The sequence below is a fragment of the Giraffa tippelskirchi genome, chromosome 2 (genome assembly GCF_054371585.1).
Source record: "Giraffa tippelskirchi isolate mGirTip1 chromosome 2, T2T-mGirTip1v1.2.pri, whole genome shotgun sequence".
NCBI lineage: Eukaryota > Metazoa > Chordata > Mammalia > Artiodactyla > Giraffidae > Giraffa > Giraffa tippelskirchi.
Window position 1 is genome coordinate 179294446 of NC_137276.1, and position 17022 is coordinate 179311467.

Genomic DNA, 17022 nt, shown 5'->3' on the forward strand with positions numbered 1-17022 from the left:
TTTCATCCATGTTGCATTTAGTTGTCATATCTGCTTCAATTCCTTTCAGTTATGACAGTTTTTGAGATTTTATTTGTTTTAATGACCTTGACAATTTTGAGGAGTATTGGTCAAATATTTGCAGGATATTCTTCTATGGGAAAGGAGAAAAGAAAAGAATAACTTTATAGTGGATAACTCTGACATTTTCTATATGAAGAGAATGGTGTTTTTATTTTTTTATATTACACTTTATGTTATCTGTACTTCTAGAGTAATATGGCTCATGTTCAAAAGGTGGCTGAATACTGCATTTTTCAAGGCTTGCATTTTTAATTTTTAAAACTGAAATTTTAGAAAAACATTTCAGATATCATGAAGAGACAATAGCAGTTGGTGAAAAATGCACTAACATTTACATTTAAAGTATATTGTTATAATACAGTAACATGTAAATTTAACAGTCTATATAATAAATCTTAAGTAAATACATAGGCATTCAACTACAATTTAAAAGGTGGGGAAAACCACATCAAATTACTATAAGAGGAGTCATATCTATGGAAGAGACTGAGGGACTGGGCTAGGATCAGTGGTCAGCAGACCCCTGTGCTGTTGGAAATTTTTGCATTAAAAGTATAAGTATTTATACTCTGCTGGCTCAGAGGTAAAGAATCCACCTGCAGTATGGGAGGCCTGGGTTCAATCCCTGGATTGGGAAGGTCCCCAGGAGAAGGGAATGGCTATCCATGGCTACTCACTTGCTTGGAGAATTCCATGGACAGAGGAACCTTGCAGGCTACAGTCCATGGGGTTCAAAGAGTCAGCCACAACTGAGCTACTTTCACTTCACTTCACTTCATTCATTTTTTATGTTATTAAACATAATACACAGAATAAAGTAACATTTTGGTTCCCCCACTACAGTTTCATTCAGAAGATAAAGAAGATGTAACCTGTAACAGAAATGGTATGGACCTAACAGAAGCGGAAGATATTATGAAGAGGTGGCAAGAATACGCAGAAGAACTATACAAAAAAGATCTTCATGACCCAGATAATCATGGTGTGATCACTCACCTAGAGCCAGACATCCTGGAATGCAAAGTCAAGTGGGACTTAGGAAGCATCACTATGAACTAAGCTAGTGGAAGTGATGGAATTCCAGTTGAGCTAGTTCAAATCTTAAAAGATGATACTGTGAAAGTGCTGCACTCAATATGCTAGCAAATTTGGAAAACTCAGTAGTGGCCACAGGACTGGAAAAGGTCAGTTTTCATTCAAATCCCAAAGAAAGGAAATGCCAAAGAATGTTCAAACTACCACACAATTGCACTCATCTCATACACTAGTAAAATAATGCTCAAAATTCTCCAAGCCAGGCTTCAGCAATATGTGAACTGTGAACTTCCAGATGTTCAAGCTGGATTTAGAAAAGGCAGAGGAACCAGAAATCAAATTGCCAACATCTGTTGGATCATCGAAAAAGCAAGAGAGTTCAAGAAAAACATCTACTTCTGCTTTATTGACTATGCCAAAGACTTTGACTGTGTGGATCACAATAAACTGTGGAAAATTCTTAAAGAGATAGGAATACCAGATCAACTGACCTGTCTCCTGAGAAATGTGTATTCAGATCAAGAAGCAACATTAGAACTGGACATGGAACAAGAGACTGGTTCCAAATCGGGAAAAGAGTATGTCAAGGCTGTATATTGTCACCCTGCTTATTTAACTTCTATACAGAGTACATCATGAGAAACGCTGGGCTGGATGAAGCACAGGCTGGAATCAAGACTGCCAGGAGAAATATCAATAACCTCAGACATGCAGATGGCACCACCCTTATGGCAGAAAGTGAAGAAGAACTAAAGAACCTCTTGATGAACGTGAAAAGGGAGAGTGAAAAAGTTGGGTTAGAACTCAACATTCAGAAAACTAAGATCATGGCATCCAGTCCCATCACTTCATGGCAAATAGATGGGGAAGCAATGGAAATAGTGACAGACTTTTATTTTGGGGGGCTCCAAAACAACTGCAGATAGTCATGAAGTTAAAAGATACTTGCTCCTTGGAAGAAAAGTTATGACCAACCTAGACAGCATATTAAAAAGCAGAGACATTATTTTGCTGACAAAGGCCCATCTAGTCAAAGCTATGGTTTTTCCAGTAGTCATGTATGGATGTAAGAGTTGGACTATAAAGAAAGCTGAGTGCCAAAGAACTGATGCTTTTGAACTGTGGTGTTGGAGAAGACTCTTGAGAGTCCCTTGGACAGCAAGGAGATCCAACCAGTTCATCCTAAAGGAAATCAGTCCTGCATATTCACTGCAAGAACTGATGCTGAAGCTGAAACTCCAATACTTTGGCCACCTGATACGAAGAATTGACTCGCTGGAAAAGACCCTGATGCTGGGAAGGATTGGGGGCAGGAGGAGAAGAGGACAACAGAGGATGAGATGGTGGATGGCATCACTGACTCAATGGACATGAATTTGAGTAACCTACGGGAGTTAGTGATGGACAGGGAGGCCTGGTGTGCTGTAGTCCATGGGGTCACAAATAGTTGGACAAGACTGAGTGACTGAACTGACTAACTAACTGAACCTGTGAAGATGCAGAAAGCATGATCCACAAAAGACTGACTTTGAGAATAGATATGAAAAATTCTCTCTGCAATTGCCAAACTTCTTTCTTTAAAGTGTGGCCCTTGGTTGAGGTGCACAAGTATCACTAGGGTACTTTTAGTTATCCCAATTTCTAGACCCTATCCAGACTTCCTGGATCAGAAACTCTGAAGATGAGGCCCAGTAATCTGCGTTTTAACAAATCGTCTAGGTGCTGCCAATATACAATAAATGTTGAAAACCACCATTTTAATGAGTTAGTATCAGAAAGGAGCTTTAAAATGAATCAATTAATTTAGTTAATTAAAAGTAATCACAATCTACCTGTACAATTATTGTTAAAACAGGAGTCAGAAGTCAGTATTAACCTCAGTAGGGCCACCACAGTAAACACTACTCCAAATTCATTCTTTACTGAAGAGAATTCCAATTTTTTTTTTTTCAGTCCATTATAGAGGGTGGTCATATTAACCAGCTCTGGCCAATGTGATACAAACAGATGTAACCATTTTTAAAGTATAAAGATTCAGCTGACATGTTTTTAGTTGGGTTGCTTTTTCTGTTTTTCACTGTTTTCTCCTTGTTGTTGTTGTTTAGTTGTTCAGTCGTGTTTGACACTTTGCAACCCCTTGGATTGTAGCCAGCCAGGCTCCCCTCTGTCCATGGGGGTTTCCAGGTAAGAACAGTGGAGAGGGTTGCCATTTCCTCCTTCAGGAGATCTTCTTAATTCTTTTTCTCCTCTGGCATGTATAGAAGTTACCTATAGGTACAGAAGTATCTCAGAATCATGAGACTGAAAACTTTGTGCTAAGGTTGGGATGGAAGAAAAATTGCAGCTGGCTGGGACATTTTTGACATAATGGGGACCATTTCACAGGCCCACCGCAGTTTATGCAAGACCTCACAAGTAAACTCTTACTTGGTAAAGTTGCTGTCATTTTAGACATTGAAGGCAAAGCAACATAGAAAATCATATAGAGGTTCAGTTTGGGTCAGATAAAAGGAGTAAAACAAAATGAGATGTGAAAAAATGAAAAACAGAGAAATGAGAGATATAAAATATATACACGGCAATAAAGTACTCTTGCCTGGGAAATCCCATGGACGGAGGAGCCTGGTAGGCTGAAGTCCATGGGGTCGCTAAGAGTCGGACACAACTGAGCGACTTCACTTTCAATTTTCACTTTCATGCATTGGAGAAGGAAATGGCAACCCACTCCAGTGGTCTTGCCTGGAGAATCCCAGGGATGGGGGAGCCTGGTGGGTTGCCGTCCTTAGGGTCACACAGAGTCGGACACGACTGAAGCGACTTGGCGACTTAGCAATAGAGTAAAAATTGATGAAAATCAATAAGAATGACACTGCATTTAATTGACGCTTTAGATTGTCTAAATGTAGATCTGAATTTTACTTAGTAGTCTGTTATAAATGTGCCTGTCACTGTTAGGCTCATGTCAGCCAAATAGATGTGAGCATCTTGTTTGTAACACAGCCACACTATAGACACACAGAAAGAAAGCTTTAGGAAGAAAAGATATAGGACTTCATCCTGCTTTCGTGCTTGCTCCTTTAGATCTCTAGTTTCTAGTGGTCATAACAGGTAAACTCTTTCCATTCTGGCTTAAAAATTCTAAAAGAAGATGAATATCATTTGTAGTAAAATATATATATTAACTAAAATAAAAAATAAATTAGTCCCACTATTACACTCTGTTTTGTTGGGTTTTTTTTGCTGGGAGGATGACTTCCCCCACAATATCCTGGCCGTGCATTCCAGTAAGCAACAGGAACCCTTTCCCCCAAATACCATTCTCACACACTTTGAGTTCTTGATTTCAGATGTAGCTGTAATCCACAGTTAAAAAGCTTTTTTCCACATGAGTTCTTACTTCCTATTACAAAAGTGGGCTCATTGAATATGCTATCTTTGTATAATACTGTCTATTGATGATGGTGATTTCATGTTCACCCTGGGGCCAGTGTTGTATTCATCTCCAAACAAAGCTCTTTGCCACTTGTTTTCTCCTTTCTTATAGTAGCAGCCACAATGCCAACTTCTGGCATGAAACACAAGACAGCATTTCTGACTATTAGAGCTGTGCCAACTTTTTATAATCTTGTCTTTTTTGTGATTCTACCTCTGGGACAGTGGATTAAAGAATAATTTGCAGTAACATTTATACCCTTGGTCTGAGCATCAGGAAGATACAACTAAATGTGTGGTGGGAATTTTTTGTTGTTCAAGAGGATTTGAAAAGTAGAAGTGAAAAATAACTCATTAAGGTGACATCTATTAACTCCATTTCCTGACCTCTTCAGTCCTTCAGAATCAAATTGTATCCTTTCAATGCCAAGGGGCACAGATGCTTTCTAAGTCACAGCACATCTGCTCTGTAGCTCCGGTGATAACGTCCCAAGAGTATTTTATTTAACTGTAGCTACTGAAGCCGGATACGCTCTGGGTGAGCTGCATAAATGACTAATTTGTCCCCCTTTCACTCATATAATGATGTGCATATTTTTTTGAGAAGAGTCAAAAAATTTTACACTTTACTAATAAGACCCCAAAAGACAACCATTTTCATCACCATTTTTATTTTCTTGATGGGAAAGCTGAAGCCCAAGAAGCCTTTGATTTTTTGAAGAATGCTCCAACAGAGCACATTTCTCCTCAAAGACACTGAGTGGCCCTTTTGATATTTTCAAGAGCTCTATAATTCCAAGAGAATTAAGTTGAAAGGGGGACAGAAATATGGCGTCTTGAGTGCAGATCACTGGTTTTTAAGTGTTCTTTGCTTTTCTTCTGTTATTAACCGTGTATGCTTTGCTGTTCAATATCAAGAGAAACTGTGCCTGTTCACAGGAGGCTAAAAATGTCTTAGAAAATTTCAGTGAGTACTTATACAAATAAGATGCTTCCATTCACAAGTATATCTAATCTCAGTGATAATGCACTAATTGGTACAGGTGGCCTCTCAATTAACAATACACTTCACTGAAATATGACCTCTCATAAGCAGGAACAGCCTTCCTCAATTTAGCATAAATCAGCAAAGTTTCCTATATGTCCAGTTTTCTTAGTCCTATAATGCATCTGGAACTCCTGGCACAGTCCTGAAATATTTGGCATTTTACTTCTGATACGAGGCAGTCCTGCAGGTACAGTGTAAACTAATCTTATTCAATAACATATGGACTTGCTCCTTCAGAGTAGTTTAAGATGATAAATAATAAAGTGTATATAAATTTCACACATATATAGGTCTTCTATAAATGTAATTACTTTTAAACCATTTACTAAGACATAATCTATAAAATGTACAATGTAGCCATTAAGGTGTATGATATTATTTAGTATAATCACAGATATGTGCAATCATTACTGTAATCTAGAACATTTTCATCACCTCAAGAATGAAACCCTGTTCCCATTAGCTATCACCTCCCTATCTCTGTTTATCTTTTCCCAACCCTAAACAACCACTAATCTATTTTCTATCTTGCTTTCCTTGGACTTTGCACATTAAAACAAAACTAAAAACAAATAAAAAACACATTCTCCTTGTCTTTGGACTTCAGCATTTTCACTCTTATACATTGACAACTTTAAGGAAAATGCAGAACTTGAAAGTTGTGAGTTTAGGTTTTACTCAGAGTCTTACTGAGGACTATAGCCTGGGAGAGAGCTCTGCGTAGTCAATCAGTAGCTCTGTGTAAACTGCTCCACTGAGGTAGGGGAGAAGCCTGTGTGTGTGTGTGTGTGTGTGTGTGTGTGTGTGTGTATGTGTGTGTGTGTGTGAATTTTGAGGGGCTAGGAAATACATGTGTGTGTGAGTGTGTGAGTGTGTGTGTGTGTGTGTGTGTGTGAATTTTGAGGGGCTAGGAAATACATGCTGTCAAGCAGGTATCTTGGTAAAGATTACTGCTAATCACCGATTTCTCAAGGTAATGATTTCAGTGTTTTTCTATGTACAAGAAGATGCCAGAATCCGGGGTCACTGAAACTCTTCCTGAAATATGTACTTAACTACCTAGAGGTTTGTTTATCCAATGCACAGAATGCCTCATTCTGTTTTTCATCTTGAACCCTCAATTGCAGTGGGTTGCAACTTCAACCTTTGTACAAAAAAGAGCAACACTCTTTGTTCTTTTTTGTTCACATTCTCTCCTGTTTTGGTCATAAATTCAACCAAGATTTGGGAGGTATTTTATGATGAATTTGTCTCACAGCACTAGGAAAGTTCATTCCTAAGTCAGATAAGGATTTTCTTGATGGGACATTCATGTGCTAGAAATTCTCTGGATTATCTGTCTTACTGGTCTATTACAAACCAGGAAATATTTTTCCCTGATTGCTTCATCCAATATCTTGAGTTATTTTATTAAAATAATTTTATATAGAACTATATATGTGATCAACTGCCTCAAGACATTTAGCCATCATTAATTTTGTCAGAGATCTGGTTATGCATTGGGTAATACAAGGAATAACAGTAATACCAGTAATAACATTAATAAGGTCATATTACAGCAGCAACAGACATAAATTGTAAATAGTCTAAAAATAACAAAGAGAGGACTAATTAGGACAATTATTAGTGCAACTAGTTTCAATCTGGATTGCCACAAGACACCAGGTCTGGAGGTGAACCAGATGAAGAAGTCAAATTCTGCAGGGACAAGGTAGAGAGAAAAAGATAAAGGTTTCATCTTCATTTACAAAGACATATTTTACCAGTGTTTTATAAGTCACAATTATCATAAGGGGAAAGGTTTCCTTGTATCTGGAAAACCAAGATTAAAAGCTGTAGGAGATCAGATCAAGATGGCCAGGAAAGAGGACTTGTAGCTCACCGCCCCCCACAAACACATCAAAAATACACTTAAATGTGGAACAAAAATCACAGAAAACTAACTGGAAACCAGCAGAATAGCTCATATACAACCAAAACTTCAAGGAAGATGTCCACAGAACTGAGCAGAATGGAAGAAAAAAGAAAAGAAAAGGCATCAGATCGGGACCTGAGCCCCTGGGGGAGATCTGAAAGGAAAAGAAGGTCCACAGGGGTGGACCCTCACCCTGGAGAGTGAGGAGATTCAGGCAGAGACTGAGTGTCCCACTTCTGGGGTCCGATGCTGAGGAGACAAGCCCCCTTGCCTGATGGGAGAACTGCTGGGACAGATAAAAACGCTGGAGAAGCCTAGACTCTACTCAAGAAGAGTGCACATGTGCTAGGTTGACAACAATCAGGGTGGAGAAAGCTCTGCACTGGCAGCTACCATCTTGTTGCATTCCCCAATCTGAGTGGGGCAAACACCCAGGCCCTGCTCACTTGACACCACAGCTTGGCACAGGATCTGAGCCAGCCAGAGCCTAAAAAAGATATTGTCATAGCTAAGCAGAGATAGCCCCAAGGCCTAGGTGGTCCACATGGGGTAGCAGTGGTCATTCTCAGTGCTTATTCAAGCAGTGGTAGAAACCAAATCACCATGGTCCCTGTTCCCAGTTCTCACTCCCAACTCAGTCTTCCCATTGCTGTTGTTGTTCAGTTGCCATGTCATGTCCCATTCTTTGTGATCCCATGGACTGTAGCACACCAGGCTTCCCTGTCCCTCACCATCTCCCAGAGTTTGCCCAAGTTCATGTCCATTGAATTGGTGATGCCATCCAACCATCTCATCCTCTGTCATCCTCTTGTCCTTCTGTCTTCAATATTTCCCAGCATCAGGGTCTTTTCCAGTGAGTCAGCTCTTTGTATCAGTTGGCCAAAGTACTGGAGATTCAGTTTCACCATCAGTCCTTCCAAAGAATATTCAGGGTTGATTTCCTTTAATATTGACTTGTTTGAACTCCTTGCTGTCCAATGGACTCTCGAGAAATTTCTCCAGCACCACAGTTCAAAATCATCAATTCTTTGGTGCTCTGCCTTCTTTATAGCCCAACTCTCACATCCATACCTGATTACTGGAAAGACTATAGCTGTTTATGATGAGAGCTCTCTAAAAATTTAGAAGATTTTCCTCTTTAAAGAATCTATCATCTGACCATTGATAAGTAGGATCTTAATAGCTACTCAAACTCAAAGATGCAAGAGCTATCTCCATGTGAGAGTACAAAGGATGTAGACTCGTAAGATGTAGAAAGTGTATTCCCCCAAAAAACATTCCAGAAAATAAAGTCTATATTGTATAGATAGACACAAAGACAGTTGAGATGATAAAGGCCCCTAATGGACTTGGATCCCTTATAACAAATTTCCCTGAGGCTAGCTTGGATGGACAAAGAGGTAATAGACTGACCACCAATAAATTAATATATGTACCTTTCAGACAGCAGAGACCACAGAGAATTTTTATAACTGGTCAATGCATCAAACGTTCAAGACATAGGACAAGATCAGGCAGAACATTTATATCTAACACACAAAAAGGTAATGAAAGTTCCTCCTGAAAAGCTTTGGTTCCCTTAAGAGTAGAATTCTTTTTAAAAAAATGTTTTTTCAAAATGGCCATAATAATCAAGCACATTTTTATCGGTTTTTAGAATTATTGTTGCCTTCTTTGGAAAATCAATTTTGGTGTTATAAGATGAATTTTATGGGCTCCAAAATCACTGCAGATGGTGACTGCAGCCATGAAATTAAAAGACGTTTACTCCTTGGAAGGAAAGTTATGACCAAACTAGACAGCATATTGAAAAGCAGAGACATTACTTTGCCAACAAAGGTTTTTCTAGTCAAGGCTATGGTTTTACCAGTGGTCATGTATGTATGTGAGAGTTGGACTATGAAGAAAGCTGAGTGCAGTAGAATTGATGCTTTTGAACTGTGGTATTGGAGAAGACTCTTGAGAGCCCCTTGTACTGCAAGGAGATCCAACCAGTCCATCATAAAGGAGATCAGTCCTGAATATTCACTGGAAGAACTGATGCTGAAGCTGAAACTCCAATACTTTGGCCACCTGATGCGAAGAGCTGGCTTATTTGAAAAGATCCTGATGCTGGGAAAGATTGAGGCCAGAAGGAGAAGGGGACGACAGAGGGTGAGATGGTTGGATAGCATCACCGACTCAATGGACATGGGTTTGGGTAGACTCTGGGAGTTGGTGATGGACAGGGAGGCTTGGCGTGCTGTGGTTCATGGGGTTGCAAAGAATCAGACACGACTGTGCTACTGAACTGAACTGAACTGAAGAGGAAGTTCAGAGAGAGACAGCAAGAAGATAACTGTGGTGGGCATTTAGAAAAATGTGCGTGTGTGCGTGCTAAGTTGCTTCAGTCATGAACAGACTCTTTGCAACCCTATGGACTGTAGACCACCAAGGTTCTCTGTCCATGGGATTCTCTAGGTAAGAATACTGGAGCGGATTGCCATACCCTCCCCCTGGGGATCTTCCTGACCTGGGGATCGAACCTAAGTCTCTTATATCTCCTGCATTGGCAGGTGGGTTCTTTACAACTAGTGACACCTGGGAAGCCCTTTTAGAAAAACAGGGAGGAGCAAAGGGAAAGCCTGGACCAGCATCAGTTGCAATTTTAAACTTTGATATGGTTTCAAGCAATTTTTAAAATTGATTTCCTGTAAAGAAGTTATTATTTCCTTTTTCAGAAGCACCTAAATTCCAGTCAAAATAAGTTTTCACTCAATCTGTCTGATTTTACAGCCTGCTTTCTCTTGCAGTATATGAAAAAAAAAAAAATTGGAATGTCAAAAGAGCCCCATCTCAGCCATTTCAGGGTGAGATCTCCTTTAGTTAATAACCTTACAAAAAGTTTAAAACCATTACACAAATTAAAAAACCCAGACCCAGATTGCCTAACTTGTGAATTCTACAAAATATTCAAGGAATAAACAATACAATTTCTACGCTAATATTACCAGAAAAGGGAAAATATTTTTCAACTTATTTTTTAAATTCAACATTACCTTGAAACAAAAAGCAGACAGATATTTATCAGAAGAATAGGAAGGAGAACTACAGGCTAATATCTCTTATGAACTTAGAGACAAAATGTCCTTAAAGCAAACAACTATTCCACATGATACTGATGGTTCTAATCCAAGTAATAAGGCAAAAAAAAAGCATGAAAAACATTAAAAACTGCTAAGTACTGGGCTAAAATCTCTTTATTTGTAGACAATAAAATCATCCACATTAAAAATCCCAAGAAGTCTACAAAGTGCCTAGTATATAAGGTTAATATAATAAAATCAATAATGTTTATATATGTTAAAAAGTTATAAATTAAAGTTTTAAACAAACAAAAATTTCCCAGGTAACTGAAGAAATTCCTTGTAATAACAAAGGCTCTTCCTATCTCAGGAAGATGTCTCAAATGCTCTCTCTCAAGAACCTTGTACATTCTCAGAGTGAGTGAAGGGCCATAGAGCTAACTCTTTTGTTTCAAATAAATTATGATATTGAGTTTGGGTTCACACTCAACTTGCTATCAATGTACCAGACACCCTTGAAATATTCAGAATAGAAGTTAAGGAAGATGCCCATTTTTACATTCTGTTACATAGATTCCCAACAAAATTAATTTACCAATAAATGGGTGGTAAAAAATAACCAATGCAGATTGACTATTTGATTTCCTAATGTTGAACAACAGATCATAGAAAATATAGATTCCTTTGCACTTGACAGGAACTCTTCACTCCCAGATACTCTCAGGGCACTGTCTCACTTTCAGCAGGTCTCACATCAAATTTCACTTTTTCTTTGCTACCATATATATAAAAAACTCTCTCTTACTTTTCTCAAGTCTCTAAATCAGAACCTCCTATTTCATTTTCATTTTAAAAATACTCATTACTACCTAATATACACATAATATGTAATATAGACATAAAATTATGACATTTATTATCTGCCTCTCTCGCTAAATAAAAATTTGAGAAGAGAGCTGGACATTTTTTTTCCACACAGTTATGGTCCTAGCAGCTAGCACCTAGTGAATATTTGAAGGTTATTAAATCTTCATTGAATTAATTAATTGATATTTACCAGTCTCTGAAATTTCCTTGTCCAGTTATTTATTTATATATTATTTGTTTCCTTTCTAGAATGTAAGCTCTTGAGAGTAATAACTATGTGCATCTTCTCTATTGCTGCATCCTCGGATCTTACAAGCGTTCATAGCACATAGGAAGCACTTAGCAATTGTTCAAAATTCTAGAAAGTATCTATGAATCCATGATTATAATCAGGTGATGAATTTCACTTTTCAAAATATTGAAATCTATAAACAAATAAATGGCATTTCAAATATCTTTATGAAGCTATAGTGATATTCTTCATGTAGTCAGTCAATTTCATAAGTGGTTCTTCCTTCTGTAGAGATCATAACATATGACTTGCATTGTAAGATTTGTTTATAGCTAGCATTTGTGTCAGAGGATACTGAGTTAATTAATTAAATTGGCTTCATTCAGATTACACCTGTTTCTAATTTCCAATGGATTAAAAAAAAAACATTTAAAACTAAAATGTCCTGGACCTCATTTTAGATGATGAGTGATTATTTTGATGTATTAAATTATCTCTCATATTTGTTTCCTTCACCATTTCTTAAGGTAAAATAGTATAGAGAAATATAACTAGTAAAGTAATGCAAACATTTTCACAGGTTAAGTAATGAACATCTGTGTGTTGCAGAAGTGCCAATAAGCAAGTCTTTTGCAAACATTTAGGGATCAATGAAGAAGAATTGAGGATACTCAGAAGACAAGAGAAATAATAAGCCATTAATCCCTAAGAACTCATGGGCACCTTATGAATAAATTACAAATAAGCCACAGGCTGGACAGGTGATGTTGCATATAATCTGTAACACAGAAATTCAAGGAAGTAGAAATTCAAAAACAACAATATTGGAAAGACCAGCCACATAAATATGCTCAAAGGCAAAAGATAAATAATCATAATTACACACACAAAGAAGTGATTTTTGAGACATCATTCTTAAATAGGAAATGATTGAACAATATATCTCCACTGAGATCCATAATCCTGGAGAGAAACATTCATGGATTTGTTTACAATGGTTTATGGTCAAGAGGGAAGAGGTGCCCCCCTAGAACTTCCACCTAGAACTGATCAAAGTGGTCAAATTCTATAATTATGATATTAATAATTAGTCCACTATCTCACTAAGTTTCAAAGAATGAAGAGCCTAGTTATTAGAAAATATTCTTTGAAAAGTCTGGTAAGACTGCTTCTCAAGTGCATTCATGTTGACTTTTATTGGGTGTACTTCTTCCCTCTTACTACTATTTTAATTTTTCTAGGGTTTCAGGAAGAGTGTTAAACTGCTATGAGACTGGCATATTAAACAATTCTATTTCTTCAGAAGATATCAAAGGTAGTCAGGTCAGTGTGGCACCTCAAGACAAAGGATTTTTATGTATTTTCCATTATGATCCTGTTGTTGTTGAGTGGCTAAGTTGTGTCTGACTTTTTTGCAGCCCTGTGGACTGTAGCCTACCAGGTTCCTCTGTCCATGGGATTTCCCAGCAAGAAAACTGAAATGGGTTGCCATTTCCTTCTCCATGGGTCTTCCCGACCCAGGGATTGAACCTTAGTCTCTTGCATTCCAGGCAGATTCTTTACCACTGAGCCACCAGGAAATCCATTATAATCTTGAAGCCCTACTTATTCTATTCCTCAAGGTTCTTGGCTTTTAAAATTGATAGCTCCATTAGAGGGTAGACTGGTTACAATATTTTAGTCAATTTCCAGTCTTGAAACCCACAAAATACATTTTTTTCATGAAGGTCAGGAACATGACATGAAAATTTGTGAAGCATTCCATATTTTTTAGGGCTTCTCTTTTGGCTCAGCTGGTAAAGAATCCGCCTGCAATGAGGGAGACCTGGGTTCGATCCCTGGGTTCGGAAGATCCCCTGGAGAAGGGAAAGATTACTCACTCCAGTATTTTTGCCTGGAGAATTCCATGGACAGAAGAGCCTGGTGGGCTACAGTCCATGGGGTCGCAAAGAGTGGGAATTGACTGAGCAACTAATAGTTTCACTTTTTCATTTGCTGATGAACTACTGAAATTGACTATAAGATCAATTTTCTAAGACATGTGGTTTACTTCAGAAATTTTCCTTTTTTCTCTTTCCATTTTCCCTCATTTCATATGCTGTGTGTATACTTTGGTGATATATTGTCTTTTCCTTTGTTAAGGTTAAATATTAGAACTATTCCTAATATTTAAATGTTATCCTGTGTTCTTAACCCTTCTATCAGATTCTTTTTTATTAAGGCTGATAGTAGGTTAGCCTTTTCTCATATGTACATCACTGTAGCTCTTTAGCTCTTCAATGACTTCCATTCTTCGTGACTAGCATAGTAAGGTGCTTCTTTTTCCTTTTCTAAGAAGCTAATGTACCATTATCCCTGTAGGTAAAACTGATCAATTTCTCTGCTTGAAGCTGTGTTTGGATATTCTCTTTTTCTATTTTAGTTTCACTCCTTCTATTTATTTCTTGAAGCCTGGGGTAAAGAAAGTTCCAAGTGAATACAAATTAAAGCAGACTAGTTTTTCATTCAATAATTTTTGGTGGCTAGAGTATTTCTTCTAGATTTTATCTTTTTTCTTAGAATCTAACTCCTGACACTCAGGGCCAGAAAGGCACAATGCTTCAAAAGCAAGATAAGAAACTGTCAATAAAAAATCAGAGAATAGTTGTTAAGAATATTTCCCTGATGCAAAAGCCAATAAATATGTGCCAGTGGGAAAAACAATGATGGTTAATATCAGGGCAACTGATAAATGACAAGTGGAAACAGATTGCCGTAGGAATCCAACTGCCAGTATGATGCTTATCTGTAATCCTGTGATATCATCAACAGATGATTATTGAGTAGTGTTTGAAGAACTGTAGGTTGACCACTTAGAAACAGGACGACAGACAACAAATTTATTGATTATTTTACATTCATCTATTTCATAATAGTGTATTCCCAATCATGTTTGAATAATGCTAAAGCATCTTTCAAAAAAGGCAACTGAGGTTTACACAACTAGTAAAAATGCAGACTTTGTGTTTGTAGTCACTTCTCTCTGATGCCCAAAACCATGCCTTTCCAATACATAGCACTGACCTCTAACCAATAGTTCTGAATCATGTGAGCTTAGTAAAAGAACAAGCTAATAAACCATTAATCCACATAAATGCAACATGGAAATTTGAACAGCAAGCTACTTATAGTACTAAAGATTTTAAAACATGGTTCTAGGTGTTCTGATTCAGAAAAATGTTTTCTAATTGAGTGGTTGCCAACTACCGCACAATTACACTCATCTCACACGCTAGTAAAGTAATGCTCAAAATTCTCCAAGCCAGGCTTCAGCAATACGTGAACCGTGAACTTCCAGATGTTCAAGCTGGTTTTAGAAAAGGCAGAGGAACCAGAGATCAAATTGCCAATATCCGCTGGATCATCGAAAAAGCAAGAGAGTTCCAGAAAAACATCTATTTCTGCTTTATTGAGTATGCCAAAGCCTTTGACTGTGTGGATCACAATAAACTGTGGAAAATTCTGAAAGAGATGGGAATGCCAGACCATTTGACCTGTCTCTTGAGAAACCTGTATGCAGGTCAGGAAGCAACAATTAGAACTAGACATGGAACAACAGACTGGATCCAAATAGGAAAAGGAGTACATTAAGGCTGTATATTGTCACCCTGATTATTTAACTTATATGCAGAGTACATCATGAGAAACGCTGGGCTGGAAGAAACACAAGCTGGAATCAAGATTGCCGGGAGAAATGTCAATAACCTCAGATATGCAGATGACACCACCCTTATGGCAGAAAGTGAAGAAGAACTAAACAGCCCCTTGATGAAGGTGAAGGAGGAGAGTGAAAAAGTTGGCTTAAAGCTCAACGTTCAGAAAACTAAGATCCTGGCATCTGGTCCCATCACTTCATGGGAAATAGATGGGGAAACAGTGGAAACGGTGTCAGACTTTATTTTCTTGGGCTCCAAAATCACTGCTGATGGTGATTGCAGCCCTGAAATTAAAAGACACTTACTCCTTAGAAGGAAGGTTATGACCAATCTAGATAGCATATTTAAAAGCAGAGACATTACTTTGCCAACAAAACTCCATCTAGTCAAGGCTATGGTTTTTCCAGTGGTCATGTATGGATGTGAGAGTTGGACAGTGAAGAAAGCTGAGTGCCGCAGAATTGATGCTTTTGAACTGTGGTGTTGGAGAAGACTCTTGAGAGTCCCTTGGACTGCAAGGAGATCCAATCAATCCATCCTAAAGGAGATCAGTCCTGGGTGTTCATTGGAAGGACTGATGTTGAAGCTGAAACTCCAATACTTTGGGCACCTCATGCGAAGAGTTGACTCATTGGAAAAGACCCTAATGCTGGGTAGGATTGGAGGCAGGAGGAGAAGGGGACGGCAGAGGAAGAGATGGTTGGGTGGCATCACTGGCTCAATGGACATGAGTTTGGGTAGACTCTGGGAGTTGGTGATGGACAGAGAGGCCTGGTGTGCTGCAATTCATGGGGTCGCAAAAAGTCGGACACAACTGAGCAACTGAACTGAACTACAATATGACAATATCTGAGAACCATTGAGCTGGTATAAAATAAATTAAAGATTGCATGTCCATACATAACCTAAATGGAAGCATTTCCAAAATCTGAGTAGCAAAAATAACTTCTATCCTCCTTTGGTAGTGTTATGAATATTTTATTCAACCATTTCTGAGCCTTCTTAAAGCTAAAACCAACTCCCCAAATCATTTCAGAGTGGAGATTTGGGCACAGGTGTGTAACAATCATTTACATTCATAACTCCTAAGGACAAGAACTGTGCCATTTTAACACTTTCTGTAGTATCGAATATCCCCAAAAGTTGCCAATAAGAGGACAGTAATTATCAGTGGTCATAAAGACAACTTTCAAAAGGTTTTCCCTCTTTATCAGTGTTTCTTCATTGAAAACAGGCAAACAACCATAGATTGGGAGGATTCCAGCTGGATTTTTTTCAGAAGAGAACAGAAATTTAAAGTGAATTTATTTGGCATTTTCAAGTCCTACCTGGTTTGCAACGCCTTCTGAATTCTGAAGGACTCGGAACTCAGATTTGAACCAGCATCCACTGCTGCCCTTCCCCACTAAGTTCTGCCAAGAAAGGAGTTAAGTGACCTCCCATGCTCTTCTATTTGTACTACCAAGAATGACATCACACTTAAAGCTATAAAAGCATAGAAGCTTGAACTTTTGCAAAAATTCCATGGGTTTGAAACAGACACAGCTTGGCTAGTGGGTGGATTTAGAAAACTTTTTTTTTTTTTTTTTGGTGCATCATCAGTTTCCTTCATCTCAGTTCCATTTGGTTATCTATTTCCTCCGTTTTCTTCAGATGTTGTTTCTTTGCAC

At 38.1% G+C, this 17022-nt stretch overlaps 1 long non-coding RNA gene across 1 annotated transcript in view; it reads right to left on the minus strand.

Annotated features, from left to right (window-relative positions):
• The window catches only part of LOC145526613 (uncharacterized), a 106179-nt gene extending 89358 nt beyond the window's left edge, over positions 1-16821 (minus strand). The window contains exon 1 of the long non-coding RNA XR_014069021.1: positions 16681-16821. This is a non-coding gene — a long non-coding RNA (uncharacterized LOC145526613). The remainder of the gene's footprint in view (positions 1-16680) is intronic.
• Between the last annotated feature and the right edge of the window lie 201 nt (positions 16822-17022).